The following is a 26,344-nucleotide window of genomic DNA, read 5'->3' on the forward strand; positions in this document are numbered from 1 at the left end:
AGGAAATATTAGACCTCATTCATTGCGATGTGGGTGGGCCATTGTCTAACAAATCACTGGAAGGCCATCTTTATTATGTGACCTTCATTGATGATCACTCTAGGAAGACATGGCTCTACCTTCTCAAGACAAAGGACGAAGTATTTGAAAAATTCAAGGAGTTTAGATTTGAAGTGGAGACCTTAACCGAAAGAAAGATAAAAACCTTGAGATTCGACAATGGTGGAGAATACACTTCAAAAGAACTAGTTGCATATTGTAAAGAAGCAGGTATTAAGAGGGAGCTCATTGTTCCCTACAATCCCGAACAAAATGGAGTTGCAGAAACGAAAAATAGAACAATTGAAGAATGTATGCGAACTATGATATTTGATCAAGATCTACCAAAGTTTCTATAAGGTGAAACAACCATGAAAACAATATATATACAAAATAGAAGTCCTCATTAAATCCTTGAGAATATGACACCTGAAGAAGCATTCATAGGGAAGAAGCCATGTGTGGAGCATCTTCGAATTTTTGGGTGTCCCATGTACATTCATGTTCCAAAGAACAAGCGAAAGAAACTAGATTCTACAGGTATTAAAGGGATCTTTGTTGGCTATAGTCTTTCTTCAAAAGCATATAGAATCTACATCAAGGAAGGAGGACAAATTGAAGTAAGCAGGGATGTTATATTCGATGAAAATCATGCCTATAAAAAATCCAAGGATATTCTAATTGATTTCGATGATGAAGATACACCACTATTTGAAGAAGAAGAGCATCATGATAAGACAACTACAAACCAAGAAGAAGAAGATGAAGGACCAAGTGAGTTGATTCAACCTGTGATCATACCCAAAACAAGGAAGAGGCCAAATTGGTTAAAAGCTACTCTTGAAGATGCTAAAGGACATGGAGCTGCTAAAGGAACTTTTAGAGAAAGAAAAAGACCAAAAAGGTATTCAGGATATGTAGCATATCTGACAAAATTAGTAGAAGCTGAACCAACTACATTTGAAGAAGTTGCTCATCAAGAAGAATGGAAGAAGGCAATGCAAGAAGAATATCAATCCATCATGAAGAATGGAGTCTGAGAAATCGTTCCTAGGCCAAGTGACAAATCAGTTGTCACCTCAAAATGGATTTACAAAATCAAACATGTTGTTGATGGAAGTATAGATAAATACAAAGCTAGATTTGTTGCAAGGGGATTCTCTCAAAAGGAAGGTATAGACTATGAAGAAACCTTATGACCATGAAGCCTCGTCATGACCATTGGAAGGCTCTATGAAATTTTGACTATGAAGCAAAATATGACTGCTAGGTATACTACTATAAGATCTTTGGTTTCACTAGCTGCTACAATGGGATGGAATATTCATCAAATGGATGTAAAAACAACATTTCTGAATGGGACCATTGATGAAGAAGTATACATTGAACAACCGGAAGGCTTTGAAATAAATAGCAAGGACACACATGTTTGCAGACTTAAGAAAGCCCTATATGGCTTGAAGCAAGCTCCTAGGGCATGGTATGCAAGGATGGATGCATATCTCTTAAGAATTGGGTTCATCAAAAATTCTGTAGATCCAAATCTCTACATTAAGGTAGTGAACAATGAACCAGTCATTATACTACTATATGTAGATGATTTGTTCATTACAAGTGTGGAGCGAAGAATACAAGAATGCAAGAAGATGTTGGCAGTGAATTGAAATGAAAGATCTGGGACTTATGCACTATTACTTGGGTTTGGAAGTCTAGTAGAAACCTTGAGAGATATATCTGGGTCAAGGTAAATACATAATTGAGATATTACAGAGCTTCAATATGATGGATTCCAAACCTATGACTAATCCCATGATCACTAATCTCAAGAAGTTGAGAAGCTCCGACACCAGTCTTGTCGATCCTACCAGCTATCGTAAGTTGGCGGGTTCTCTGTTGTACCTGGTAAATACAAGACTTGATATATGTTTCGCTGTAAATATTCTTAGTCAATTTCAGTTGGAGCCTTGTCATGACCATTGGATAGCTAAAGTATGATGGAAAGAAAGTTAGGTTGACAGGTTTCACAGATACAGTTAGGGTGGCAGTGAGACTGATGGCAAAAGCACTACCAATGGATGTTTCAGTTTGGGAGCTACAATGACTTCATGGATGAGTAGAAAACAAGATCCTGTTGCGCTAAGTAGTGCCTAAGTTGAATACGTTGCTGCATGTGAAGTAGGAAAGGAAGCTGTTTGGTTAAGAAAACTCTTGTTAGATTTGTTTGGAAAGCCTCTGGATCCTACAATAATAAATTGTGATAATCAAAGCAACATCAAGATGTCCGAAGACCCTGTATTCCATGCAAGGATGAAGCATATCAACAACAAGTACCACTACATTAGAAGCTTGGTACAAGATGGGGTCGTAAAGCTACAATATATTCCGACAGATGAACAGGTAGTTGATGTGTTGACGAAGTCTCTTCCGAATAAGAAGTTTGAGTATTTTAGAAGCATGCTTGGATTGGTTGACATTACAGATTTAGTTGATAAGGAGAGATGAAGCATCTAATGGCGGATGCTTGGGAGGACATCTGGCCGGCCTATGTGTGTTTGATGTCTAGACCCCGAAGAGGGAGGGCGGCGTTGGTCTTGGAGCTCTGACCTTGGATACACACCTAGATCCTTGGTTGATGGTTAGTTAGTAAGCCTAATGGTACCTAGATTGGCTGAAAGCTTTAGTCCATCTTAGTCCCACTCGGATAGATAACCCTATTCAGGTATCTAGTCCGTGACATTGAGTGTGCCTGAACTCTTTGTAGTTCATGTGTTTTTGAGATCTTCCATGTACTTGTATATATACATGAATACCTCCCTAGTTGAGAGGGAGTGTTGAAGAATGTAACTAGGTTTGGTCTTCATTATTGTATAATGTAATATATTTGTTAAAAGAAATTTTATTATTAATAAAAATGACTTATTAAAGCATGGGTTTCATGCTTGGGTCATAATTTTTAGGTCAAAAGCTTCCATTTGTAGGCTTCTAGGTTTTATAGTGAGTCAATAGAGTCATTGTCAATTTTATTAGACCCTTGGGCTTTTGTATCATGTAAAAATAATTATTTTTGAGTCAAATAGGTCATTTGACACCTCCACACCAAGTCATCCCTATCCTAATGAAGTCGGCCTACATTAGGGCAATTCGACCCACAGAAAAGGCTATATATAGAGAGGCAATTCGATCCATTTGCACCACTCACTCAACAAGTTCGATACACAAGAAAGAGAGGCAAAAAAAGTGTGAAATTCCTCGAGAAGGAAGAAGATGGCATGGGAAGACAAAATCGAAGTTTTGGGCCATCTATCTCTAACACGTGCGAAGTCATTGGGCATTTGTAGGGGTCAAAAATCTGAATTTTACTGCAGTTCGAAGTTTTGTTGCAGGGAGGCCGGAATTCTGCTGCTGCAAGGTTGAAGTTCTAGATCAAAGTTGTTGTTGGGAAGTTATCACTTGAAGAAGAAGGAAGGGCTGACTTGGTGATTGGAGGAAGTTTGTGTGTAGGTCAAAGAGTCTTGGATTATCTCATCTTGTGTTTGAATCCACTGAAGGAAGAGTTATGACTGGGTTTTCCTCTCATAGTGGTTTTGCCCTAACTATCCGACTACATCTTGTGTCTCTTGTTCTTGTGATCTTCATACACATAATTTGGTAATTACTTGATGAAACATAATTTAATAAAGAAGTAAAAGAAGTTAACATAATTCACAAGTAATTATCAAGAAGAGGAATAAAAAAAACCCTAATTCCTACTAGCATTGATTTTGCAACACAAATCTGTGATGCCATGACTCACATAGACTAATACTATCATGTACCAATGCCTGGGCTAGGCTTCCTATTAGTCGGTATAGCCTTCCCTCTCAAACACCAATTATTTCTGCAGAGTCTATGTTTGAGCCCTTAGGCCATACAAGAACCTGTCCATCCACAAATGCAACTCTGTATCCTCTATCCTTCAATGCTGAGATAGAGAGCAAGTTCTTCTTCAATCCTGGTACAAACAAAACATCTCTCATGTGAAGTGAATCTCTAGACTCTAGCTGAAATGATGTTGATCCAACTCCTTTCACTGCATATTTGGTTTTATCCCCAAGTTCCACTTGCAATGCTGAATTCTATCTCTTAGGCTAACTTCAATGGCTGCTCTTTCAACAAGGCTTTGATACCATGTTGAATTTTCTACAAGATGTACAGTTGAATAGAGTTTTCTTCCAAGTATTTACTTCCTAATGATTTTCAACCAACATTTATACCACTGCTATCATTGAATAATTACACTACAGAAAATCTCAACAGTGAATGCAATGGAAACAATAAAGATCACAAAAAGACAACCATGCACAATAGAGACAATAATTTTTACCCCGGGAAACCCAGCCTTGGGAGAAAACCCAACAACACTTCTTAGGGAAATTATTCTTCAGCATGGTTTACAAATCAGCAATTTATCTAGAAATCTGTGCCAATATACAAGAACAAATACCAGTCAAACCTGGTCAACTTTAGTCAAACCAGTCAAAAAATCAGCCCTAGTCAAACTGCTGCATGCGGTCAACCCACATGTGTGGCCCTGTGGTTGGTCAGACGGAGGTCAAATCTGCATATGTGCAGACTGCAGTCAAATCTTTGGTCAATATTGTATGGTCTGTGGTCAAATTAGAGGTCAAATAGCTCCCTCAACCCCAAGTCAAACTTGTTCAAATAGTCAACGTTTATTCACACATGCTGCTGGTCAAACTCGATCTGTTCTTCTTCCACGTGTGGCTGTCCAAGAGAGATAAGAGAGAAAAATAATTGCTCTTTGTTGATATAGAAAATGAGATGTCATATCATCTATTTATACTTGCCGAATGAGATAAAATATTCCAAGGGACACACCCTTTCATTGGTTGGGCCGATTTGACTTCCTTGGCCAATTTGTCGCTCCAAAAATAAATTTTATTTTAATTTTTCTAGGCTGACTGGGAGACCCCTTTAGCCATGTGGGAATACCTCCTGATGCTACAAAAAATCAACACAATTGCAACCTCATGCATTGTGAAAACAGTCAGATTTTAGTGACTTGGATTGGGTACTGAATGTTTGAATAAGTTCCTATTCAATAACCTTCTTAATCTAAAATAGGAATATAATATCTTTGAAGAACCCAAGTATCTTAGAGTGGTTTTCAACACAACTGTAAAAGTCTACGAAAGACATCGAGAAGAGAATGCCTTTTACATTCTGACATAATCATGATCTTGTTAAGAAGAAATATGAGGAAGAAAGTTGCTATAGAAAGTTGTGTGTTTCATAGACCCTTCATGGAAGTTATTGTAAATTGAAAATAATTATGCTTAAGTTTTCTAAAGCTAAACTGCATTCTGCTCATGTATAGCAGCCAGTGATGGAATGTCACTCGGCCCTTTTTTAAATTGCTTGAGATTTTTCAGGATTGGCAAGTGTAAGGGCTGTGCATAAAACTATATAGTATAGCTTGTTCTGCTGACAAGCTTGAAACAACAACAAATGTTTTATTTTTGATATATTTCCTGTGGTTCATGGACCCCGGAGATCGGTCACTGCTACGTCCATGGAATATTTGTGCCAGGAAGATCCACCCACAGGGATCACTTCCTGCTGGCTCAACCATAGGACCTGACCCCGAGATTGTCGAGAGGATTTAACCTGTGACCTCTCAATTGCAAGGTGTTTTAACGACAGGGACTCGACCAATTGAGCTAACCCTTGGGGCTGAAGCAACTATACAAATGTTAATAGTGAATTCTGAATTTTTAATATATATATATATATATATATAGCTGTCCCCAACCCAATTTGGGGGTGTGCTGTAGCTGTCTCAGGGATGCATCCCCCATCCCTGTGGCTCCTCTGTCCCGAAAGCCAGTGCTATATATATATATATATATATATATGGTTCAAGCAACATATAATGATACACATTCTTTATATTAAGCCACTGCAATGGATTGTTTCTTACCATCATTAGTTTCGTATATATGATTTCAAGCTTAACCTTAGGTAAATTAAGACGGTATTACACTTTGTATTGTTTGGCAGGATAGAAATTATTATTTAATTATTCAGATACCTTACAGTTTATATGATGCAGGATCAACCTGCTCTCTTGTGTTACGAGTTTCTGAACATCTACCAAGCAATCCATCTCTGGTTTGTTGAAGTACCCCGGGAACATGGCAGAGGACCAAAAGCAAGTAAATTTAAGTGGAGTACCAAGACTTTTTCATGAATTGGACTCGTTACTTGCTGAGATGTTGAAGAAAAGAAATGGTGAATCGTCAAAGAAAGTGGACTTGAGTCCTAAATTGGATCCCCTTCTTGTCCGGGCAATTGATGATGTATACAAGACATATCAACCATTTTATGTTAAAGATCCACGTCCTATAAGACCTGATGACCACTATTTGGAGATCATGCGCCTGAAGGGATGGTTGGATCTGGATTTGAATGATCCTGATTTAGCACCACTGTTTAAGTAAAACTTTTTGACTGGTAGGTTAGCAGATTCATTATGGATTTGAATGATCCTGATTTAGCACCACTGTTTAGTAAAACTCTGATTAGTAGGTTAGCAGATTCATTATATGCTATTTATTATTCATGACATCTTGGGCAGTATGTAGTAGATTCAATATCTAATGATACGACATTTTTTTTAGTGGATAATAAAGGCAGAAATTTATATTAAAATATAGAGCAGTACGTTACACAGATTCATCAGGTCACTCTCTTTCTACCTGGTATGAGGATTCCAGGTGAATGACACCAAAAGTATCAAAACAGGCTCAACTTATTCCCTAGCTATACGTTTTCTGAACAGGTCAAAACTGATTACATAGCCTAACTCCATGCTGATGTCATTGTTTGCCAGTGCAGAAGAATGTTTAAGACAGATAAACTGTGGTAAATCATCTCAAATATCAACCTGTCATGCGTGAACTAGCATGGAGTCCTGTATTACGTCCTCTTTTCCCATTTGTTTTGCTGTCTCATATTCTTCTCTCTGTTTCTTCTTTGCCTGCGCTCTGAACCTCAACTTGCCTTTCTTCTTCGTTTTTATCTATGTTTCCCGGCAAGTATTTGAGGACATTTCCACTTCCCAATCAACTCCTGTTGTCATCCTACTTGACCTACAGGTAGTTGTCCTCTTCTCTTTGCCACAGGTTTGTCTCCCTGAATCAGATTGCAAATCCTTTGACTGTGGTTGTATAGATTAGCAAAGAACACTGGATCATACTCCATGACGCTAAAGTCAGGATTGTATGGATGATATTATTTCTCGAAGAAGTTGAAGAGGAAATCTCAAGTCTCCAAATAAATTCAGATCAAGCTCGGGGAGTGGTGTAAACCACTAAGAATTTTATTGTGTTCCAATACTATACAATTAGTGCATAGGCTAATTTTTAGCTAAAAGAGGTATATATTTTGTAATTGCAGGGCTTGGGGAGATTGGGAATTACTTGTGCAACTATCTATGCTTGCTCATTTGCTTTGTTTTGTTAATTAGCTATGCATTGTTTCACAACTTAATTGGGACACACATGGAGTGATTTTTGCTACATAAAGTTCAGGAATGTGCATAACAATTAATTTGAAATGGTATGGTTTATTTTGTTTCTGTGAGAATTTTTTATTTTTATGGTAAATTAGACCAAACAAGGATCTGAAAGTAGGGAGACGCATGTCACTTCTTTGAATTGGAAAACATGCTTATCTTTCTTGAATAAAATGCTTCCATTGAGTATTAATTGATCAAAAATATGTAGAAGGCATTTATCTATTGCAGCCACCACAAGCTAAGAGCTGCAGCACCATAGATAGCTGGATAGTTTACAAGCGAAAAGAACAAAATTGCTAAACAGGGTATATGTCCAGTACAATCATTAAAATTGATAGACACAAAAGATAAGTCAGTGTCTGTTGCCTTGCACAAATTGTTAAGTCACATAGCTGCGAAATCATGCTTGTATCAGGTGAAGGGTCATCTTTGTCTTTGTGAGGTAACCTTCTAGCTTGAAAACCAAGCTCAGGATGTAATATTCCTAGTGGGAAATATTAAGTGATAACAACAAATAAAGCGTAAACATGTAACAATAAAACTAACACAGCAACATAATGACAAATTGCACCAGAAATTGTACCAAGAGATGAGCCATTTTATTAACTGAGAAAACAAGGTACGTAAACATGAAGAAGAGGAACTTGGGCTTCCTACAACAAGCTAGTCAAGGCCCAAGTGGAAATGGAGTTGCCCAAGTGTTGGGAATTGCTCTCCCAAGTCTTTGTGTTGGTGCAGTAAACTCTGTTATTGCTCGCTAGAAATGAATTGGTGTTTCGGGCCTCTAAATTGCTCAGAAAATTCCAGGAAATTAACGGAGCCTCCACATAAGGAACCCAAAATAACCCATAAATATCTCATGGACCCCACGATGGAAATGGTCCCAGAATAAACTGTGTCCTCCAACAATTTCCGCTGCTGACTGCTGAGATGTACTAGGAATTCTATCCTCAGGAGTGCTTAGAAAATTTTGCAAAATTAATCATAGCCTCCTCTCATAAAGCCCACAAAAACCCAGAAAGGGTTTGGGCTGAGTCCAATGTGCCCTAGTGACCCTAATTTGTGTGTGGATTTCTAACTGGCTAGTAAACTCACTGTAGATGAAATCCGCTTCAAAATGATCCAAATATCACCTAGAAAATCACCTTCCCACTAGGTTACTTCCTTCCAAATTTTCCCTTATTCCTCTGTAGCCACACCATAGATTCTCCTTGCCCAAGTGATTGTGTAACAATGCCCAATGAGCCCCTGCGCAGGCCAAGAATTGGAGCAATTCAGCTCTCCCAAACGCCTCACCAACAAACCTGCAAATTGACAAGAAACTTCAGTGCTCTTTGTGGAAGGATTCTCTGCTAATTCGCTGACCCAAATTCCCCTTTTCGATGGCCCTCTTAAGAGCCACAAATTTCTCTCCTGTGTCCAAGGAAAACTCGCTCCAGTTGAAGGAAATCACTATAAATGTGCCCAATGGAAACTCTAAAGTAAGCTCCCCAATTGCTTCACTACAGAGACACTCGAAGTTCTCTGAAATGAGGGTGGAATTCCCGCTCAGGTATTCCTTGTGCTGAACAACATGGTTGTCTCGGCTAAGCAACTCCAGAGAACTAATGTTAAATTGTCAAATGATCAAAAGTACCAAATGGAGGCCTCCAAGCTTTATTTATAATTGTTGGACCTCTCTCCCTTAGTGATCCCCACCTTCCACTAATTCACACTCCTTACTTTATATCCCTTCTCACTAGTGCGAATTACTCCATTGGGTCGAATTTCCTTCTCTTGAGGACCCCACATTACACTAGAGTTATAATTTTCTATTTCTCCTAAGCCCCATGTTAGAAAATCATAAAGGCAGAAGTATTTTCTTTATATCGATAATTACTTGTGATATTCTTATGTTTTCTTATGTTCCTCTTTTATCTTTAGTTCATCAAGCAATTACCAAAACAATAGCACAAAGATCATATACACCAGATGTAGGCAGATAACAAGGGAAAAACCTCTATCTAGGGGAAAACCCAGTCAACGACTCTTCCTTAATAATTTCGCGAGATGATCCAAGACTTCTTGACCTAGACACATACTTTCTCCACACCAAGTCAATCCTTTCTTCCTTTTGTAGATGATAACCCTTTAAACAACAACGTCGACTTAGCAACAACAACTGGCAGCAACAACTTCGACCTAGCAGCAACAATTTCGTGCCAGCAAAATTTTGACCCAGTAGTAGCTTAGCGAATACTTCGACCTAACAGAAAGGATTTGATCCAGTAGCAGCACTTCGACCCTCTCGTAGTAGACCAAAAAATCCACACGTGTGAAAGAAAGATGACCCAAAAACTTCAATCTTGTCCTTCCCAACAATTCTCCTCCTTTCGTTGGAATTTCGCACTTTTTCTACCTCCTCTTGGATATTGAACTTGTGTGAGAGATGTCTCCAAATGAATTCGAACTTCTTGTATATATAGGCTTATGGTGAGGTCGAATTACCCTGTTTTAGGCCCACTTGATCTCCTCGAGGCTGACTTGGTGTGGAGATGACAAATGACTTATTTTACTCAATATTAATTCTTTTTATATGATTCAAAATCCCAAGAAGGGTCTCTTTAAATGGACAATGACTCTAATGACTCAAGACAAAACCTAGAAGTCCTCAATGGGGACTTTAACCTAAAACATGATGACCTAAGCATGAAACCCATGCTTTAATAAGTCATATTAATAATAATAAAAAAAATCTTTTTCTTTCTTTGATAAATAGATTTCATTATGACTCAAATACGATTATGAAGAGCAAACTTAGTTACATTCTTCAACACTCCCTCTTAACTAGGGAGATATTCATACATACATATACAAGTACATTGAAGATCTCAAAACACATGAACCATGAAGCGTTTAGGCACTTACGGTGCCATAGACTAGTTTCCTAACCAAGGAAATCTATCCGGGTGGGACTAAGATGGAATAAAGCTTTTAGCCTCTCTAGGTACCATTAGGCTTATTTGCTAACCATCAACACAGGGAACTAGGTGCATAATGCAAAGTCAGAGCTCTATGACCAACGCCACCCTACCTACTACTTCGAGAACTAGACATCAACATATACACCGACCAAATGTCCTCCTAAGCATTTTACACACACAATGCCTCAACACATCAAATCTCTCCCGATCAAACGAATCGATAACATAAAACATGCTTTCAAAACTTCAAGAGATTTTCCTGTGCAAACACAACCCTAATTAGTAACAATCTTTCAAATACTAATAAGTAAACACAAACCTCCGGGGTCTTTAGAAATCTTGATGATGCCTCACAATTCATCATAGTAGGACTTTGAGGCTTCCCAAACAAATCTTAACAAAGGTTTTCTCAATCATTCAACTTCCTTTCCTACTTCACATGCAACAACCAAATCCTTCTTTCCTTCTTTTGGCAATTCCTCAATATACATTCTTCAATTTCTTCTTCAAGGTATCCATCATGACTATAATATGCTGACCCTCTCAACTTGGGAGATATACTCTTATTGTTGTCTAGGCTCCCTCTTAACTTAGGGAGATTAACTTCTTTATTTGACATCCGAGAATCTTTCATGGCTTCCATCCTACTTATAAAAGTCATCTCTATTATCATCATTCATATAACTTCCTTCATCATGCTTATCAATCAAATCAACTTTACTTATGAACATTTTCATCATTTTGAAGATTATGTACCTGCACAACTTAGACATTAAGTACAACCAAATACATATATTTTAGCGTGATGTTAACTATATCAGAATCATATAATAATGGAAGCATTAGGCTTAGACATCAAAAACCTAAACTTAGTTAGGTTCATAATTAACAAGAGACATATGCTTTTATATTATAATTTCTTGCTAGGGTTTTGTCCTAAACCCTAGACTTCATCATTAAGACTTTGAGAAACTCAATCAGGATAACAATCTTCCTTATATCTAGGGTCTCAATATTTCTTCCAGAAATATGACATACTCTACTATAATATATTGCACACACTAGAGTAATTCAAACAAGTACATTCACAATGCATCTAACAACTTTAGGATTCACATGATAGACTTCTACTAGGATTTAATGCAAACCCTAGATTCCATACATGAGACACTAAGTCTTAGATGTCAACAATCAAAACCAATGACAACACAAACTAAAGTTTCAACTAAATGGCCAACTTCTACTAGGGTTTGTAGTAAAACAATATCATCACATCATATCCTAGAATATCAAACTTCCACTAGGGCTTAGTTGCAAACCCTAGAATTTATCAACAAATAGGACAATCATGCACAAACATATCATAACATATATATGACAAACCCAAGGCACAAATATCAATGAAGCCATACATATAATGATCTTGATTAGTCTAGGGTTTTGATCAGATAGACAAACATACACCTACGGTTTCATTCCTAGGAGCTTACTCTCGATACATAAGGGTTTTACTCATAAACCCCAATTTACCAAAACCTCAAGGTCTAGGAACACTTTACCATCCAACCCTAAAGGACTAGGGTTATCATAATAATACTAAAACTCCAAACATGACAACACCATCAAAATCCCAAACATCAAAATAATCATATTTTCTAGATTTCATTAGTAACCCTAAGTAGACTAGGGTTTTTCACATTAGTATTGACATACCCTTAGGTTAGGGTTTTATAGGGAACCTATTAGGGTTCCACAAACATAATTATTTTAATGAGGATAGATTCAATGTAATGATTAATCTCCCAAACAAGAATCTCTATGATTCAAAGGTCCTAGACATAACAATTGTTAGTAATGTAAAACAAATTTCTTAGAATGAATTAATATACCTTTATCATGAAGAGAAACAAAACTTATAGTCTAAGACATGCCTTTGAGTTGTTTTCTAGACGAACCTTATAGGACATCAATTCCAATGCTTTGTCTTGTGAGGTCTTCTTCATAGCCCTTGATACATCAACAAGCTTTTCCTAAACAAGGAAAATATATAAAAAGAAATGTTATTAGTATCTAGTGTAAATACATCTAGATAAGAAAAGGAAAACCAAATATAAAAGATAATACAAGGAGTAAGATACTTATTTTTGGAAAATGGTGAGGGCTCTCTCGTAATCCAATCTTGAGGGATACCTATAACTTTAAAAACAATGTTTTTCCAAAGCATGTTAAACCTATAAGTACTAAAAATTAAAAATACAAAACAATTCAAAAACTTAGAGTAGAAGGATATAGTCCCTAAGAGTCCCTAGCAAATAAGTCTTTGACTTCAAATTCTTCCTTCTTGTTCTTCTTTGGTGGTCCTTCATCAACAACATTTGCATGTTTCCTTTCTTTCTTCTTATTTCTCGGATTCTCAAGGCAATCTCTTCTACAGTGACCCATCTTGTGACAATTGTAGCATTCAATCTTGGATAGGTCTCCCTTCTTTCTAGGCCTTTTATACTTCTGGAAGGTTCATTTGTTCATGTGATGAGCGGAATAGGCATTTGAAACTTTCTCCTCTTCATTTTCTTTGTTGCTTACTAATAAAATTCAGACTTCTTTTTGACTGCATGCATTCCATAGTTGTTTGCATGTAGGAGTTTCCTTCCAACTGTTGAGACTTGATAAGAAGGCACTCCAAGATGTTGGTAATCCTAGAAGTGTAATGATTACAAGTTCCTTTTCAGGGACTATCTCATTGATTGCCTGGAGATCATCTCTGATTATAGCTATTCTCACAAAGAAGGAAACCACAATGTCTTCTTTTGTCATTATATAGATCTTAGTTCATTCTTAAGGCTTTCTATTTAACCAAGATTCTTGATAGTGAATAATTTGGATAATGCCTCATACATCTCTTGAGCAAAATCTATGTTGGATATATATAGAATGAGGTTATTACATCCACCATTAGTGTCATGGCCAATATTTATGTTTCCCTGAATTTTGCCTTTTCTGCATCACTTGACTCATTTGTAAGTTTCTTTACTTTTCCTTTGACTAAATCCAATACTTTATTCTTCTCGAGGATGAGGTCTATCATCTTCTTCCATGCCCTGTAGTTGGATGTTCCTTCTAATTTGTTTTCTCCCTTCATTGAGTTAGACATTGTCCTTGAAGATGGTAGGTTTGAATTCTTATATGACCCTTATTTAAGCTTCTTAAAACTCTTTATTCTACTTTCAATAGATCTTTGAGCATCCTTTTTCCTTCTCTTTCAACTTAGCTCTGATACCATGTGTTGTAGCAGCTGCAACACTCTCCAAAATATTTGGCTTGCACTCAAATTTCAGAGCCTTCCTTAGTCTTTTTCTTTATTGTTGTAAGCACTCGAGCTCATTTCATGAGCTTCCTCAGAGTCTTTTCATCTCTTTTGCTTGTTTGAGCAATTATCGTCTTTTGGCTTGTTGGAGTGTTTTATCACGCTTGCGATTCTTTTCTGGTGAGTTCGAAGGTTTGTCTTTGTGTGTTCAAGCTGCCCTAGCTTTGTAAACATTGGTTGCACTCATACACAAAGTTTTAAGCACCGTCGCACAAGTGTTATCACGGTCATCCAAGGGTCTATTTCAAGTGTCGCACTTGTTGCTTTTTGTTCTAGACAATGTCACAGAGGGTAATGCTTTGTCTTGTTGTTACGGTGGTCTATGTTGTCGTGTCGAAGAAATATGCTAAGTGTGTGATCACAATTTCAAGTTCCTCACAAGTGCACTTGCCTTCCATACTTGGCCATTTTTCCGAAAATATTTCCGACTGGGCAACTCTTTCATTGGACCCTGACTGACTTGCGCACTGTGCAGTCTCAATTCTTATTGATGCAACCTTGCGGGGAGCGAGGGAGAGGAGGGAGGGCAGGTGTGGAGTGTGGTAGGGCGGGTAGGGGTGAGCAGGGGTCTGAATTGCGCACTGTGCAGTCTCAGTTCTTAGTGATGCAACCTTGCGGGGAGCGAGGGAGGGGTGGAGTGGGGAGGGGAGGGGAGGCGAGGGCTGGTGTGGAGTGTGGTAGGGCGGGTAGGGGTGAGCAGGGGTAGGGTGGAGCAAGGGTGCGAGTGGGTGGTTTGGGAGGGGAATTTTTGTTATTTTTATTTTTAATTTTAAAATTTGTTATATTTATTTTTTAATTTAAATATATATATATATATATATATATATATATATATATATATATATATATTTCTTTTTTGAATCTTTTTATTTATTTATTTAAATTTTCTTTTGGTAATTATTTAACCCTTTTTTTTAAACGAGGCTTTTATTTTTATTTTTAACTTTAAAAAATGGTTTTATTTTTAATTTTTTTTCTTAAATTATATATATATATATATATATATATATATATATATATATTTTAAGTTAATTTTGATTTTTCTTTTTACATTTTTATTGTTTTTTTTTTATTTATTTTTTGTTATGAATCGTCCCTTTGCCACCCCGTTGGGATTAGGGGTGGCCACCTAATTTTTTTTTTAATATTTTTTAATGTTTTATTTTATTTTATTTTATTTTTGTAATTTTGTAATTTTTCTTATTTTTTAACGGTTATTTTCTTTTATTTGGTTTTTATTTTATTTACTCTTTTTTTTTGTTTTTTTATTTTTAAATTTTACATTGTATGGTTAATTTTTATACATTTTATAGTTTTTTTTAATGTCATTTTTGTATATTTTTTATATTTGAGTGTTTTTATGTTCTATTACTTCCTATTATTTTTTAATAATTTTTTTTTTCCAATATTTGAATTTTTGTTTTTTGTTTTTTAATGTATCTTTCTTTTATATATATATATAATTTTTTTGTAGGGTCTGTGTCAATGCTAGTCTAGTACCCTGATCCCATTATGTGCAATTTGATAACTAATTTAAAATTTTTCGTTATAATAAATAGAGTCTTCCGCACAATGTGTGAATTTCATGGTTGATCTTTAAGTTTTTATTACTATGGGTTGAACTCACCTACACTGTATGTTAATTTGATAGTTGATTTTTTTTTTTAAACCGCAATGTATCAAGTTTTCTTAGGCTAAAATTTTAAAATCGCTATACATTTAACATTTAAAAAAATTACTCTTGATATAATAACTCTTTCATTCAGGGGTTCATTTTTAAAGTTTTTTTAGTCATAATTTTTTTTCCCATAATGTCATGCTTGAAATATTTTGAAAACTTAAGATTGTTTTGTAGTCATAATCTTTGGTTTTAATTCCATGGTTGAAAAATTGTCAATATTTTAATGTTTTTATAAGTCGTGATGTTTTATCTTTAATGTTATGGTTGAAAATAATTATAGTATTTTTTCTTAGCACCATGCTTGAAACTTGTTGGAATTTTAAAGTTTTTCAAATAAGTGATATTTTAAATTTAATGTCATGCTTATTGTTGGAATTTTAAGGCTTTTCAAAGACGTGATATTTTATCTTTAATGTCATGCTTGAAAATTGTTGGAAATTTAAAGTTTTTGAGAGTCATGATATTTTATTTTAATGTCATTATTAAAAAATGTTGAAAATGTACCCTGAAAAAAAAGACATTATTTCGGCATCAACACTTTTCGATTTCAATGTGTTTTTTGCGCCAAACAAAATGGTTTTTATTATTTTTTATTGTTATTTTTAAAAAATATTGACAATTTACTCTGGAAAAACGGTGATACAGAATCAACACTTTTTATTTTTGGGTTGTTTTTTTATGTTTTTTTTGGGTTTTTCGGCTCGAGTACCCGTTTTGAGGTAATAGTTCCTGTTTGATCGGTAACTATGTTTCATGAGTTGTCAAAGGCCACATCACTATTATGGGCCATATCTATTGTAAATTGAATGTAATATAAAGTGGAAGTCCAATGGACACACATGAATATGAAGAGTCATGTCAGTTGAAAAGTCATAGGAAATTGAACAATCATGAGGGTAGCCCAAGAGTCACAAGGGTCAAGAATCACCCTTTTTATATATACCCCCTTCATTGTATGAGTAAGGATTTTTCACCTTGGCTCCTCCCACAAAGCATAGAGAGTTTTAGTCAGTTCTTTGAGGAGCAAGGAGTGGCTCCAATGTCCCACTACTGGGGCTAGTGATGTATGATGTAAATATGTGCCTTGGGGCTTTTGCTTAATACAGAGGCCTGTTCAGGCCAACACGTTTCCATGCATGACTTGTAGATGTTTGTAAGACTATTCTTTGAGCATTTGTAATTCATGTTTGTTTCACATGTACTAAGATAGTTGAATTATTTCAGTTGTTTTAGTGCTTACCTTGTTGGGAATGTGCTGTATTGGTTATCAATGCTGTCTCATCCTTGTGGACTACTCTGCAGGATACTTGATCCAGGTGGATGTTGGTGGCCACCCACCTATCCGATTTGGACCCCCACAATTGTCTCTTTCAGCTTTTTCAGTTTCCTAAATGGTAGCACAGTTTACTATTTTTAGCAGTTTTTCGGGTCCTGGACTTCCGGAGCCGTTTTCAAGCCCTAAACGACGTTTTTTGGGAAATCTGGGGGCAACATGGATCCATGGACCGATGTTTCTCTACCCAAAGTTGAAGTGATCGGATAGATCTTTCTAATGAGCTATTGTACGCTTCAAACGGAGATCGTATGCCAAAGTTATGACCCCGAGAAATTGATGTACCAATTTACCCAAACGGGGCCCATTATTTAGCGTTTCATCTTCTAGGGTTAGGTTTTGGGATGTGAAGGGTTTTCCATTGTTTCTCAACAATAAATAGGCCTTCGAGCCTCATTGTAACACAGATTAGAACAGTTGAGAGGCATGTAGCCACCACATCTCTTCTCAGAGATAAGCTACCATCGCCCTAGCTGGTTTATTTCCATTACTGTTTGTAAGCATATTTCAGTATTTTACATTAATGAAATGAAGTATTATTTCTGCTACATACCTGTGTTTATGATTATCTCTGTAATTTGTTGCGTTCCTATTTAAGCCCGGATTAGTGGTATCAAAGCGGTTTGCTTTTTCTCTGTTTTTCTTTGCATGTCCCCAACGAGGTCGGGATATAAGGAGTTAGGGCTTGAACTGGTCGAACCTTTGCAAGACCAGCCTCGCAAATCCCGACGACCTCCCATGGCGGATGAGAAGAAAGACGAGGGGGCAGGATATCCTATCAAAATATTGCTCGAAGAAGTCCTCGAGCGACAACGGAACGCGATGATGGACAACTTTGCCCAGATCCTTCAGCGGCTACCCAGAAGCGATGCATCGGCTTCTAACAACTACTATGGAAACGCCACACCCTTTAAGGTACAAGTTAATTTTGAAATCCCCATATTCGAGGGTCAGATAGATGCAGATTCTGTAGATAAATGGTTAAATCTGCTAGAGGGTTATTTTTCTGTTCATGAATTTTCGAGTCGGAAAAAGATTGTTTTCGCTCTTCTCAGAGCAGCCCCCCGTTGGTGGGAAACCTACTACGAGCAGAAGGATGAAAGTACAGGCTCACTATTTTCAGCTGCAACCACTTGGAATGACTTTCGGGATGCCATCAAGGAGCAGTACTACCCTGTCAAAAGCTATGAGGACAAATACATCAAATGGACCACACTGCGGCAGGGACGAGACCAAGATGTGCCAGAGTTCACAAACATTTTTCATACCCTTCGCACACAGTTGGGTATCAAAGATTCTGAGTTGCATCTAGTACTCAAATACTGCAGCTGCCTACACAGATACATCCAGGAAGAGATGGAGTTCTTGAATATCTCCTCACTCGGTACAACATACTGATACACTGTCAAAATTGAGCAAAAGTTCAAACAGAAGAAGCGAGACTTTGGATCTGCAAATCCGAAGCCCAAAGGACAAAGCCAAGGCGGGGTGACCCAAGACAACCCGTCGAAGCCACAAGAAAAGAACAACACCATGAAGCCGAAGAAGGACATAGGAAAGTGGTGTGAGTTCCATAAGAGTCCCACTCATAACACAAGTGAGTGTCGGACCAAGCAGTCGTTGGTGGCCGAGTTGAAGGCTTCCGAATCAGATGCATGTTCCGACCCTGAGCCAAAACCCGATAAGGAGAATGACAAAGGGAAGTAGATCATTGATGCGGATCCCAGCGCCACTGTTGCCACTGCCAAGATCCAGAAAAATGAGCCCGAAAATCCAGAGGAAGGGGAGCGTCTTTTCCACTCACAAATGTGGTTGAAGGGTTTGCCGCTGCAATTCATTGTCGACAGCGACAGCCAAAAGAACCTCGTTTCAGCAGAGGTCGTGAAGCAGTTGGGCCTACTGACTACACCACACCCTGATCCAGGTGGATATTGGTGGCCACCTGCCAAGTCCACCTGGACCCCCACCATTGTCTTTCTCAGCATTTTCAGTTTCCTTAATTGTAGCACAACTTACTATTTTTAGCAGTTTTTCGGGTCCTGAACTTCCGGAGCCGTTTTGAGGCCCTAAACGACGTTTTTTGGGGAATCCGGGGGCAACACGAGTCCATGAAATGGAATGGACTCGTGTTGCCCGTTCCAACAATGATAGTGCTCGGATAGATCTTTCTAATGAGCTATTGTACGCGTCAAACGGAGATCATATGCCAAAGTTACGACCCCGGGAAGTTGATGTACCAACTTACCCCCAAACGGGGCCCACAGTTTGGCGTTTCATCTCCTAGGGTTAGGTTTTGGAATGTTAAGGGTTTTTCCATTGTTTCTCAACAATAAATAGGCCTTCGAGCCTCATTGTAACACAGTTCAGAGGCATGTAGCCATCACATCTCTTCTCAGAGATAAGCTACCATCGCCCTAGCTAGTTTATTGCCATTTCTGTTTGTAAGCATATTTCAGTATTTTCCATTAATGAAATGAAGTATTATTTCCGCTGCATCTTTGTGTATATGGTTATCTCTGTAATTTGTTGCGTTCCTGTTTAAATCCGGATCAGTGGTATCAGAGCGGTCTGCTTTTTCTCTGTTTTTCTTTGCATGTCCCCAACAAGGTCGGGATATAAGGAGTTAGGGCTTGAACTGGTTGAACCTTTGCAAGACCAGCCTCGCAAATCCCGACGGCCTCCCATGGCGGACGAGAAGAAAGACGAGGGGGCAGGAGATCCCATCAAAATCTTGCTCGAAGAAGCGCTCGAGCGACAACGGAACGCGATGATGGACAGCTTTGCGCAGATCCTTCAGCGGCTACCCAGAAGCGGCGCATCGGCTTCCAGCAGCTCCTCTGGAAACGCCACACCCTTTAAGGTACAAGTTAATTTTGAAATCCCCATATTCGAGGGTCAGATAGACGCCGATGCCGTAGATAAATGGTTAAATCTGCTAGAGGGTTATTTTTCTGTTCATGAATTTTCGAGTCGGGAAAAGATTGTTTGCTCTTCTCAAAGCAGCCCCCCACGTCAAGGACTGGTGGGAAACCTACTGCGAGCAGAAGGATGAAAGTACTGGCTCACTATTTTCAGCCGCACCCACCTGGGATTCGTTCCGGGATGCCATCAAGGAGCAGTACTACCCTGTCGGAAGCTATGAGGATGAATACATAAAGTGGACCACGCTGCGGCAGGGAAGGGACCAAGACGTGCCGGAGTTCACCAATCTTTTCCATACCCTTCGCACAAAGTTGGGTATCAAGGATTCGGAGCAACATTTGATACTCAAATACCGTGGCTGCCTGCACAAGTACATCCAGGAAGAAATACAGTTCCTAAACATCCCCTCGCTCGGCGCAGCATACCGGTATGCCGTCAAGGTCGAGCAGAAGTTTAAACAAAAGAAGCGAGACTTTGGATCTGCGAATCCAAAGCAGGGGAAAGGTGCCCCTAAACCACAGAACAAAGGACAAAGCCAAGGCGGGACAGCCCAAGACAACCAGCCGAAGCTGCAAGCAAAGAGCAACGCCGCGAAGCCGAGAAAGGACACTGGAAAATGGTGCGAGTTCCATAAGAGCTCCACTCACAACACAAGTGAGTGTCGGGCCAAGCAGTCACTGGTGGCTGAGCTAAAGGTTTCAGAATCAGATGCATGTTCCGACTCTGAGTCAGAACCCGATAAGGGGTATGAAAAAGGGAAGCAGATCATTGATGCGGATCCCAGCGCCACTGTTGCTACCGCAAAGATCCAGAAAAATGAACCCGAAGATCCAGAGGAGGAGGAGCGTCTCTTCCACTCCCAGATGTGGGTAAAGGGCTCCCCGATACAGTTCATTGTTGATAGCGGGAGTCAAAAGAACCTCATTTCGGCAGAGGTCGTGAAGCGGTTGGGCTTACCGACCACAGCACATCCACAACCATACACCATTGGGTGGCTTCACCAAGGGCGAGATCTTCGCGTGAGCCAGCAGTGTCGCCTTCCATACAACATCAAGCCCTTCACGGATGAGGTATTGTGTGACATTGCTCCCCTTGAAGTTTGTGATGTATTACTAGGACAACCATACTTGTGGAAGCGACATGCTGTGTATGAATCAAGGCCCCGTGCTGTTATTATTACATTGGGAAATAAGTTGTTCAGGATACCAGAGGTAGCACCACCTGCCGCCATCTCTTTGATTACTGCAAAACAATGCAGTAAGATCATTTCCAAAACCAGGAAATTTGTTTTCCTGATGATACGCCCTCAAGGGAAGAAGAAGACAGTGGCCGCGGCCTCCAAACGGGGTCCCTCTGCACGGCAGCTACAGATGGACAAGATTGTGGAGGAGTACGAAGACATCTTCACCTCCCCGGCAGGGGTTCCTCTGCACTGTCAAGTCAAGCACTCCATCGATCTGACCCCAGGTGCGCCGCTACCCAATGGACCAATTTATCGGCGCTCCGTTCTGGAGAACAATGAAATCAAGAGGCAGATTCAGGAGCTCCTGCAGAAAGGTCACATCCGTCCGAGTTCTTCGCCCTGTGGGAGCCCGATAGTGTTGGTACAGAAGAAGGATGGGACGTGGAGACTCTGTATTGACTATCGGGCGCTGAACAAGATCACTGTCCGTAATAGGTACCCGATCCCGCGGATTGATGACCTCCTAGACCAACTAAAGGGGGCGAAATATTTCAGCAAGATCGATCTGAAGTCAGGATATCACCAGGTACCAATTGAACCCTCAGATGTGTGGAAGACTGCCTTCAAATCCAAGGAGGGCCTCTTCGAATGGTTGGTCATGCCTTTCGGATTGACGAATGCTCCTGCAACCTTTATGAGGCTAATGGATGACATCTTGCGGCCATTCACCAACTCCTTTGTAGTAGTATACTTGGATGACATTCTGATCTTCAGCCAGAGTTGGGAAGAGCACCTCCACCACATCCGACAGGTTCTCCAAACACTGCGGCAACACAAGCTATGTGCCAATTTGGAGAAATGCACTTTTGGCATGACCGAGGTTCAGTATCTGGGATACATCATTGATGAACAGGGGGTGCATGTCGATCCAGCCAAGGTCCAAGTCATTCGGGATTGGCCCTCTCCAACCACTCTAACAGAGCTCCGCAGCTTTCTAGGTCTTGCCAACTTCTACCGCAGGTTTGTGTTGGGATTTTCTCATATTTCTTGGCCCTTGAGTCAAGTCACCAAGGGCGGGGCGAAAGCAAAATTCTTTTGGTCTGAATCTCAACAGAAGGCATTCAGGGAGTTGAAGGATCGCCTCTGCACGGCACCAGTGCTCGCGTTACCAGATTTACAACAACCATTTGAGGTCGAGACAGATGCCTCTGACTATGCTATTGGGGCAGTCCTTACTCAACATGGACATCCAGTGGCATATCACAGTGAAACACTTTCAGACACAGTCCGGAAGTACCCCACTTATGATAAAGAGATGTATTCCATTGTACAGGCCTGCCGACAATGGAAGCATTACATTTTGGGGAAGGAAACGGTCATCCACACAGACCACCGACCTCTGCAGTTCATACAGACCCAAGGGAAATTGCAGAATGATCGCCATCAGAAGTGGTCTACATACCTGCAACAGTTTCACTTGAATATCAAGTATAAAAAGGGCAGCACCAATAATGTTGCAGATTGCCTCAGTCGACCACCGATCATGGCGCTAACCACCGTGCTCAACTCTTGCGGGCACGAGACTTCTGATTGGCCACTTCTCTACAAAAGCGACCCAGAATTCGGCCACACATACCAGACACTCTTGGAGGGTCGGCAGGTTGCAGATTTTCACCTCCAGGATGCCCTATTATGCCACCTCGGTCACCTTTGTGTTCCTTCAAGCGAGCGTGCCAAGATGATTTGGGAAGCACACTACAGTCGGGCTGCTGGGCATTTCGGGGTCGAGAAAACAGTGGCAGTACTGCAAAACTATTTCTATTGGCCGAATCTTCGACAGGATGTTGGGAAGTACATCCGATCATGTACTGCCTGTGCCATTGCCAAACCGACCATTAAGAAGCAAGGCCTCTATACCCCGTTGCCTACCCCTAGTCGACCTTGGGAATCCATCTCCATGGATTACATGTCAGGCCTTCCTTCCACTAAGCATGGAAATGACTGTGTTTTTGTGGTCGTCGACAGGTTCTCAAAGATGGCCATTATGATGGCCTGCAAGAAGAATATCACAGCAGAAGCCACTGCTAAACTCTTCTTTGAACGAGTGTGGGTGCACTTTGGGATCCCACAGTCTATCATCTCAGATCGGGACAGTCGGTTTCTCAGCACCTTTTGGTCCAGTCTCTGGTCAATGCTGGACACCAAACTCACGAAGTCCACAGCCTTCCATCCTCAAACTGATGGCCAGACAGAGGTTGTCAATAGGATGATTGTGCACATTCTGCGCATGTATAACTCAAAGCATCCACGCACATGGGACGAGAGCCTCCCCTACGTTCAGCACAGCTACAACCGAGCTCTTCACAGCTCCACTGGCCATAGCCCTTTTCAGGTGGGTTTGGGATTCCAGCCACTATGCCCCATTGATGTGGCCATGCCACTTGCAGCTACTCACATGAATTCAGCTCATGTCCAGTCCGAAACAGATAAGGCCACCAGCTTCATTGAGCGCATCCAACATATTCGCCAGCAGGTCCATGACATTCTTGAGAAATCAAATGCCAAGTACAAGCAGCGACATGATCAACATCGGGTGCCACACAAGTTTCAGGTGGGCGACAAAGTCTGGTTGCATTTGCAAAAGGAACGCCTTACTGGAGCCTATCGGAAATTGAGACCACTCCGATATGGTCCTTACACCATTACTAAGGCTATGGGAGACAATGCATTTGAGCTCAACATTCCCCCATTCCTTGGCCTGCACCCAGTATTTAATGTGGACCGCCTTCGGCCATACTTTCCACCATTGCTAGACACATCCGACATTGCAGAACAGCTCAAACCCACAGAATTAAATCCAGATTGCATGGAACAAGCTGCAACTGATCGGATCATGGACACACAGATCAAGAACACTCGCCAACAGAATATCCAACTGTATCGAGTTGTCAAAGCGGGCCAACTCCTTCAGCAGGGCAAGTGGCTCACCAGGGAACAAGTTCAGCAGAAGTTTCCTCATCTCATGGAGGAGCTCAACGCAATGGGGACCATTGCTTCCTAAGGGGGGAGGAATGATCCAGGTGGATATTGGTGGCCACCTGCCAAGTCCACCTGGACCCCCACCATTGTCTTTCTCAGCATTTTCAGTTTCCTTAATTGTAGCACAACTTACTATTTTTAGCAGTTTTTCGGGTCCTGAACTTCCGGAGCCGTTTTGAGGCCCTAAACGACGTTTTTTGGGGAATCCGGGGGCAACACGAGTCCATTCCAATGATAGTGCTCGGATAGATCTTTCTAATGAGCTATTGTACGCGTCAAACGGAGATCATATGCCAAAGTTACGACCCCGGGAAGTTGATGTACCAACTTACCCCCAAACGGGGCCCACAGTTTGGCGTTTCATCTCCTAGGGTTAGGTTTTGGAATGTTAAGGGTTTTTCCATTGTTTCTCAACAATAAATAGGCCTTCGAGCCTCATTGTAACACAGTTCAGAGGCATGTAGCCATCACATCTCTTCTCAGAGATAAGCTACCATCGCCCTAGCTAGTTTATTGCCATTTCTGTTTGTAAGCATATTTCAGTATTTTCCATTAATGAAATGAAGTATTATTTCCGCTGCATCTTTGTTTATATGGTTATCTCTGTAATTTGTTGCGTTCCTGTTTAAATCCAGATCACACCCGCAGCTGTACAGTATCGGGTGGCTTCATGAAGGACGAGATCTCAAAGTTTGCCAGCAGTGCCGCCTTCCCTACAGCATCAAGCCCTTCACAGACGAGGTATTGTGTGATGTTACACCTCTAGATGTTTGTGATGTACTACTAGGTCAACCATACTTGTGGAGGCGACATGCTGTGTATGAGTCAAGGCCTTGCACTGTCATTATTTCTTTGGGTGATTCATTATACAGGATACCGGAGGTAGCCCCACCTACCACCACCTCTTTGATCACTGCTAAGAAAGGCAGCAAACTCCTCTCACAGACTAAGAAATTTATTTCCGTCTGGTTCGCTCCCAAAGTAAGGGGAAGATTGTTGCTACATCCATGACCCCTGCAAAGGGTTCCTCCATGCAGCAGCAACCGCAAAGGGATACGGTTATGACAGAACATAGGAACAACTTATCCTCACCCACAGGGGTTCCACACAAGTTTCAGGTGGGCGACAAAGTTTAGTTACATCTGCAGAGAGAACGCCTTATCAGAACCCATCAGAAACTCATGCGACTCCGACATGGTCCTTACACCAGTACCAAGGGTACAGGCAACAATGCTTTGAAACACAACATTCCTCCATTCCTTCTCCTGCACTAAATATTCAATGTGTACTGCCCTCGACCATGCTTCCCACCATTATTGGATACTTCCGAGATTGCAGAACAGCGCACCAGGGACCAAGTTCAGCAGATGGAGGAACTCAACGCAATGGGGACCATTGCTTCCTAAGGGGGGAGGAATGATCTAGGTGGATGTTGGTGGCCACCGACCTATCCCATTTGGACCCCCACAATTGTCTCTTTCAGCTTTTTCAGTTTCCTAAATGGTAGCACAGTTTACTATTTTTAGTAGTTTTTTGGGTCCTGAACTTTTGGAGCTGTTTTGAGGCCCTAAATAACGTTTTTTGGGAAATATGGGGGCAACATGGGTCCATGGACCGATGTTGCCTTACCCAAAGTTGTAGTGCTCGGATAGATCTTTCTAATGAGCTATTGTACGTGTCAAACGGAGATCGTATGCCAAAGGTACGATCTCGGGAAATTGATGTACCAATTTACCCAAACAGGGCCCATAATTTGGCATTTCATCTTCTAGGGTTAGGTTTTGGGATGTGAAGGGTTTTCCATTGTTTCTCAACAATAAATAGGCCTTCGAGCCTCATTGTAACACAGATTAGAACAATTGAGAGGCATGTAGCCACCACATCTCTTCCCAGAGATAAGCTACCATCGCCCTAGCTGGTTTATTTCCATTACTGTTTGTAAGCATATTTTAGTATTTTACATTAATGAAATGAAGTATTATTTCTGCTGCATACCTGTGTTTATGGTTATCTCTGTAATTTGTTGCGTTTCTATTTAAGCCCGGATCAATACTAGAAAAACCTTTCTCGCTTACTTGTTATAACGACCGTTACGTCTGTTGTGGACTATTCCACTGGAAGGTGGACGAATCTTTCCCTGTACTTTGGTTTTAACGATTGCCACATCCGTTGTGGACTATTCCGCTGGATGTCGGACAAACCTTCTTGGTTTGCATGTGTCTCTTCCTAGATGGTACTATT

General features: G+C 40.2%; 1 long non-coding RNA gene across 1 annotated transcript in view; it reads left to right on the top strand.

Moving 5' to 3' along the window:
- LOC149179497 (uncharacterized) overlaps nt 1-6,272 on the top strand; it is a 64,951-nt gene extending 58,679 nt beyond the window's left edge. Inside the window, exon 2 of the long non-coding RNA XR_016258289.1 lies at nt 6,152-6,272. This is a non-coding gene — a long non-coding RNA (uncharacterized LOC149179497). The remainder of the gene's footprint in view (nt 1-6,151) is intronic.
- The last annotated feature ends 20,072 nt before the right edge of the window (nt 6,273-26,344 follow it).

This window comes from Pinus tabuliformis, chromosome 4_1 (genome assembly GCF_031772625.1).
Source record: "Pinus tabuliformis cultivar Carrire ecotype Pingquan chromosome 4_1, CPIR1, whole genome shotgun sequence".
Lineage (NCBI taxonomy): Eukaryota > Viridiplantae > Streptophyta > Pinopsida > Pinales > Pinaceae > Pinus > Pinus tabuliformis.